This window comes from Panthera uncia, chromosome B1 (genome assembly GCF_023721935.1).
Source record: "Panthera uncia isolate 11264 chromosome B1, Puncia_PCG_1.0, whole genome shotgun sequence".
Classification (NCBI taxonomy): Eukaryota; Metazoa; Chordata; class Mammalia; order Carnivora; family Felidae; genus Panthera; species Panthera uncia.
In genome coordinates this window covers 173,367,317-173,374,442 of record NC_064811.1, presented here as the reverse complement: position 1 = coordinate 173,374,442, position 7,126 = coordinate 173,367,317, and the positions used below count along the sequence as shown (strand labels likewise).

General features: G+C 42.7%; 1 pseudogene; it reads right to left on the bottom strand.

Annotated features, from left to right (window-relative positions):
- Positions 1–4,689: 4,689 nt before the first annotated feature.
- On the bottom strand, positions 4,690–5,423 carry LOC125923880 (60S ribosomal protein L12-like; annotated as a pseudogene).
- Positions 5,424–7,126: the final 1,703 nt, after the last annotated feature.

Sequence of the window (7,126 nt, the reverse complement as noted above, 5' to 3'; positions counted from 1 at the left end):
TTATTGTAATCCTAAGTTTTTTTTTAATAATTCAAATGCGTACATTTGATGGAACATACTTTTTTCTGAGTCAGTAGCTGTTGGTTAATATTAAGACATTAAATACCAAAATATTTCCTATCGAAATTAAATAATTGTATACTAAAAACTATTTTTGAAGTTCTGAAACGGAACAGGTGCACATTAGCCTTTGTTCCAAATTCGAATGGTTAAATTTTGGTAAGAATACTCATGACTCAAGTTAGAAAACTATACTACCACATATGGTGGATTGAAAAAAGGAAAATAACATCACATAAATGCCCTATTTTTGACAACCGATTTATTCATTTTTCCACCCCTGGTGGTCTCAACTTAGGATTTTGTTGATCATGGAAAATTTTTCTAGATGAAAGATAAAAAATTACAAAACTGCCTTTCATGTAGGCTATGCCAGTTTTAAAATATTATCTCTGGACAAGCTCTGACATGCTAATAAATGTCCTCTGTTCCTAACTGTACAGGTAATATGTGAAAGCAACAGTGAGACCTTTCCCAAGGACTCGGTAATAAGATACCCCCAGAGAGTTAAACTAATTAAGTCAGTTTGTGGGAAGGTAAGCCTCTGTTTCCTAGGTACTCTGTGGTTTTTAAGTGATATTATCTCATTTGAGGAAAGAAAATGTGATCATAAATGGTCAATTTGTCAAGAGTTTGGAGAAGCAAAATATGACTGTGTACATACAGTGTTCTCCCTGGAAGGGAGGTACTGAACCCAAGACACGTGAACAGTTTAGTGACCGGAAGTGTTCTCTTGTTCAGCTAGTATCAGTTTATCAAGACTTGCCATGGCTTGAGAAGAACATACCTGAGACTCACAGCTTTGGGCTCTAATTACCAGCTTAACTGAACCATCTTCCGATTTGCTAATATGACCTCCAAGCTATCATTCAAGAAAGGGAAGAACTCTGGCTCAGAGCACCAGAATTCCATTCAACACATAGCAAATTTTTTTTTTTTTTAAGTTTGTTTATTTTGAGAGAGAGAGTGCACACACAAATGGGGGAAGAGTAGAGAGAGAGGAAAAGAGAATCCCAAGCAGGCTCCTCACTGTCAGCAAAGAGCCCGAGGTGGGGCTCCAATTCACGAACTATGAGATTATGACCTGAGCTGAAATCGAGTCGGATGCTTAACTGAGCCATCCAGGCACCCCTACACGTGGCAAATTTAGAGAAGCTTTCTGATTTATACATTAGTCTCATGTGAATTTAATTTGTATAGTTCGGCCCCCAAGTCTGTCCATTTAGTCTATGAATTCTGAATATTCTGATAAAACACAGTTTCTGATCCTTTAGGACAAAGAACCAAAGCCTGGACAATGTATTACGAAACTTCGCTCTTTGGGGCTTCTCCATAGCCAGGTTGCCACTTTCTCTAATAGTCTCTCTCACTGAGACTGCACTCCAGCTTCATCACAGACATTCTAGGCAATTATGCTAATGGTAGGACAAACCCTGACAAGCTTGTGACAAAAATGGTAGCAATTGGGCAGGGAGAAGAAAGAAACCATTTTATCACAGCATCTTACTGCAATGTGGTGATAGCTCTTGGGTCAAGATGATAGATTTTCACCAGTTGGATAGTATCAGGTCCAGAAAGGGTACTCTACACTGCTCTCTTACTCATCCATGAATACACACTATAATACTTACTTATGCTATGTAGAAAGTTACCTTGAGATGTAACAACTAGATCCGGTGAACATATCTTACATGCTTTCTGCAGGTCAAATCTAGGAGTACTTCAACTGGTGCTTCTGGCTCAGTGTGCCTCATGATGTTTCTCAGCCAGTCAGTCGGACCTGCAGTCATCTGAAGACTTGACTGGGGCTGGATGGCCCACTTACAAGATGGAGCACGTGAGCCTTGCCATAGGGCTGGTGGGTATCCATGAAATGGCAGCCAGCTTCCCTCAGCTTCCTTCAGATCCATGTGAGGAAGGACCTTGTCTCTAGAGCTGCATACCATCCCTTCTACTTAGAAGCAAGTCATTAAGTCTGTCTCTCACTCAATGGAGAGAGGATTAAGATCCACCTTTTGAAGGGAGGAGCATCCAAGAATTCATGTTCGTATTCTAAAACCATACACACATCCCTTTATACCTGGGTTCCTTACTAGTGTGCAGTCAGCATCTCAAGGCTCTCCACATCAGGGAAGATGGGTTCAGGAAGAACTCTTTCTTAATGGGCATGCCTCATGACCTCATCCAAGGTCTTCAGCTTATAAACTTCTCTAAACATCATCTTCTTAGAAATTTAGATTACTCATCCCTAAATATATATTTCATTAACCATAAGTTTAACTTCTCTAGGCCTAGTAGAAATTATTATTAATAAAAATCCTGAAGGGTAAGAATGTTGAGTAAGAGAATGAAAACGATACAAAAACTCTTCTTCTTCTTCCTCCTCCTCCCTCTCGTCCCCCTCCTCCTCCTCTTCTTTTAAATTTTTTAAGTAACCTCTCCACCCAATGTGGGGCTCAAACTCATGTCCCATGATCAAGAGTCACATGTTATACACACGCTCTACCAACTAAGCCAGCCAGGCATCCTTACAAAAACTATTCTTAACATATACTTAGGCATTAACTTATTAAATGTGTATACAACCGACTACATGACAGGCACTGTTAAAAGCAGTTTACACTTAACTGGTTAGTTACACACTAAGTCATTTAATTCTCTTGACAATCAGGTGATATTATCACTGTTTTACAGATGTGGAAGTTGAAGCACAGACAGGCTAAGTAACTGTCCAAAGTCACTGAGTAAATGGCATTTGGCTCCAGAGTTCATGATCTTTTTTTTTTTTTTTTTAACGTTTATTTATTTTTGAGACAGAGCATGAGTGGGGGAGGGGCAGAGAGAGAGGGAGACACAGAATCTGAAGCGGGCTCCAGGCTCTGAGCTGTCAGCCCAGAGCCTGACGCCAGGCTCGAACTCATGGACCGCGAGATCGTGATCTGAGCTGAAGTTGGACGCTTAACCGACTGAGCCACCCAGGTGCCCCAGAGTTAATAATCTTAACCCCATTCAATACTGCCTTTTAATTTTTTTTTTTTTTAACGTTTATTTATTTTTGAGACAGGGAGAGACAGAGCATGAACAGGGGAGGGTCAGAGAGAGGGAGACACAGAATCTGAAACAGGCTCCAGGCTCTGAGCTGTCAGCACAGAGCCCAACGCGGGGCTCGAACTCACGGATCGTGAGATCATGACCTGAGCCGAAGTCGGCTGCTTAACTGAGCCACCCAGGCGCCCCAATACTGCCTTTTAGAAGACGTGTTAAACCTTTTTAGAGATTCCATAATTTAGCGGGCTTCCTAATGCTAGTTAGAAAAACAGTTGTAGATGTGCCTTGCTTATTAATTTTTTTTTTTTTAAAGTTCTTCAATAGCATGAGATAAAACAATAGGAAAACTTAAAAAGAATTATTTGGTCTTCCCCCTGAATTCAGTAAAAATTACTAGAAAGGGGGATGCCTGCCTGGTTCAGTCAGTAGAGCATGCAACTCTTGATCTCTGGGTTGTGAGTTCAAGCCCCACATTGGGTGTAAAGATCACTTAAAAATAAAATCTTGGAAAAAAAGAATTACTAAAAGAGGGGTCATCATGTTGAGGCTTAGGACATTCTATCCAAAAACTTTAAATTGGTTCTGCTGATTATTAACTGTGGTAGTAAATCATGGTGGTGTTTTTGTTGTTTTTACTAATAAACGTAATATAATTTCATTTTAGATGATTTAGGGGGTGGGAAGGAAATACTTACAATTCTATGGCCCACCCTTAAACACCACTGCTTGAACTCCTTATATCATTTTGGTAGCTAGTTCTCAGTATACAGTCCAACCGTTAATGAAGGTAAATGAAGATCTCTTTCAGATACTTGAATCTTAAAGCTTCATAATCCGCCCTGTAGACCTGCTGTTTTATCACAAGAGGGCACCAGGAAACAGGATAGTTTTGCCCCTAGTGATTAGCAAATAGGTTCCCTTGAAGAATTTTATTTTTTAACGTTTATTTTGAGAGAGGGAGATCAAGCAGGGGAGGGACAGAGAATGGGGGTGGGGGGCGGGGCAGCGTAGAGGATCCAAAGGCTCCAAGCCGAAAGCAGAGGAGAGGGCCTGATGCAGGGCTCTCGAACTCATGAACCACAAGATGACCCAAGCTGAAGTCTGACACTTAACTGACTCAACCACCCAGGCGCCCTGAGAATTTTATTATCCTTAGTAATCTGACCCATATTTTTTTTTTTATTAAAAAAAATTTTTTTTACATTTATTTTTGAGAGAGAGCACAAGCAGGGTAGGGGCAGAGAGAGAGGGAGACACAGAATCGGAAGCAGGCTCCAGGCTCTGAGCTGCTCTGAGCTGTCAGCACAGAGCCTGACACAGGACTCGAACCCCCAAACCATGAGATCATGACCTGAGCCGAAGTTGGACACTCAACCGACTGAACCACCCAGGCGCCCCATAATCTGACCCACTATTAAAGCTACCAATATTTTGTTCCTTCCTTCCTTCCTTCCTTCCTTCCTTCCTTCCTTCCTCTTCTTTCTTTGTTTCCTTCTTTCTTCCCTACCTCCTTTCTTTTTCTTTTCTTTATTTTCGTTGTCAAATGATCCTTTATTCAAATATTTTCCTTATTAGTAGTTCTTAACTAGCTGGGCATTCCATTGTACCACTATTGATGTCATCTGTGATGTCATGAGGGTGGTGGCCATCAACATTGCATCCCACAGACTGGGCAGTCTCCAGGATCTCTTTAATGGTTCCAGAGAGTTCTCAGGCTAAGCTAAAGATCCGTGCCACATTTATCAGGCAATATTGACAATCTCATCAAAAGTGAGATTTCTGGGGTGCCGAATGGCTCAGTTGGTTGAGCCTCTGACTCTTGATTTTGGGTGAGGTCACAATCCCAGGGTCATGGGATTGAGCCCCGAGTCAGGCTCTGTGCTGAGCGTGGAGCCTGTTGATGATTTTTTCTCTTTCTCCCTTTCCCTCTGCCTCTGCCTGTGCCTGTGTGTGTGCACACACTGTCTCTCAAAATAAAACAAAATTTAAAAAAATTTTAAAGTGATATTTCTACTGTGCTTACTGTTCTTGTGCTTCTTTCTGTCTGTTGGTGGTTCCTTGAGGACTCTGGTAATCCGGGTGGAGGCAGAAGGTACCACTTCAATCTGGGCCTGTCTGTTCTGAATGGTCCGCTTCGCTGTAATCCTCAGACTCTTCCAATCACCAGTTGCCTTGGTGATGTTATCACCAACTTTTTTTGTAGACAAACGCAGGGGGCCAATCTTCGGGGCCAGGACAGATGTGGTGCCAACCTCCTCACCAGTGCACCTCAGGTGTACGGCTTTGATCTCGCCGGGGTCAAATTTAGGCGCCATGTTGCAGGCGGCTGGTGTCAGGTGAACCTGGATTCGGGACGACCGAAGACAGTTGCACCTTGAAGACAGTTGCTTTCTGAGCCGAAAGCCGAAAGCTTGACTTCAATATTTTCTTTCTTTCTTTTTTTTAAATTTTTGTCTTTTTTTAATGTTTTATTTATTTTTGAGACAGAGAAAGAGCATGAACGGGAGAGGGGCAGAGAGAGAGAGGGAGATACAGAATCCAAAGCAGGCTCCAGGCTCTAGGCTGTCAGCACAGAGCCCGACGCGGGGCTCGAACTCACGGACCGCGAGATCATGACCTGAGCCGAAGTCGGCCGCTTAACCGACTGAGCCACCCAGGCGCCCCTTCAATATTTTCTTAAACATAAACTAGGAACAGTTCCTTTCCTGCCTTCTTCAAAGAAATGTATTTTTTTTTTTTTTTAAAATTTTTTTTTTCAACGTTTTTTATTTATTTTTGGGACAGAGAGAGACAGAGCATGAACGGGGGAGGGGCAGAGAGAGAGGGAGACACAGAATCGGAAACAGGCTCCAGGCTCCGAGCCATCAGCCCAGAGCCTGACGCGGGGCTCGAACTCACGGACCGCGAGATCGTGACCTGGCTGAAGTCGGACGCCCAACCGACTGCGCCACCCAGGCGCCCCCAAAGAAATGTATTTTAATATTTCAGAGCATTCACCATGTTGGACCCGGTGGCACCAAACACATCCAATGGGAGACCCCGGCATTATGCCCTGCTGCAGAGAAGCATTACTGGCCCTCCTGGCGGCTTAGCAAAGAAGGGTTTGGTCAAATCTTATTTGTTAGCATTCCCCTCAAGAGTTTCACAGCTTCATATGAATTTGAATGCTAAGTTTCTGAATTGAGATTTTCTGTTTCTAAAACCAGCTCAGCTTTCCTGTGGTTCATACCTTTGAACCAGTTCCTGTTCTGTGTGAAAAATACTCCTGATGCTGAAGACCCACACAATTTTTACAACTAGTAAGTAGGCTAGTCCCTGACGGGCTAATCACTTCTTCCTGACGCGTATGCTCTCCAAAAGTCAGTCATTTGTTCCCAAACTTGTTTATGCAAGTTGTACTTGGTAATCATATAATTTAATTTAATATTACCCAAATGAAACAAATAGGAGCGTGAAGAGAGTTGTGATGTCCATGAAAATAAGTTGAATACTTAGAAAGTCCTGGTAAAGACCTATCGGATACCCAGAAGTAGCTCTAAAGGATTGTCTTTCTCAAGAAAAAAATGCTGTGGGATTAGGTATGGGCAAACAAATGTGTAAGTTCGGCTGGAGGAAAGGTCAAAATCCAGCAGAATTCTGCCCTCAGTTTTCTCTACAAGTGTCTTGAGTCCTCAGTCCAATGAAACTAAAATTGATAGTGCTGCTTGCTCTGTATGTCTTTTGTACAGCCCTGGTCCATAGACTCCAATCAGAAAAGGCCTTTTAGCCCGATATCAGAGGAATGGTGGATGAATGGAATTGTATGTTTTTAATTAAAAATAACATTTTAAGGGGCGCCTGGGTGGCTCAGTCGGTTAAGCGGCCGACTTCGGCTCAGGTCATGATCTTGCGGTCCGTGAGTTCGAGCCCCACGTCGGGCTCTGTGCTGACGGCTCAGAGCCTGGAGCCTGTTTCAGATTCTGTGTCTCCCTCTCTCCGACCCTCCCCCATTCATGCTCTGTCTCTCTGTCTCAAAAAT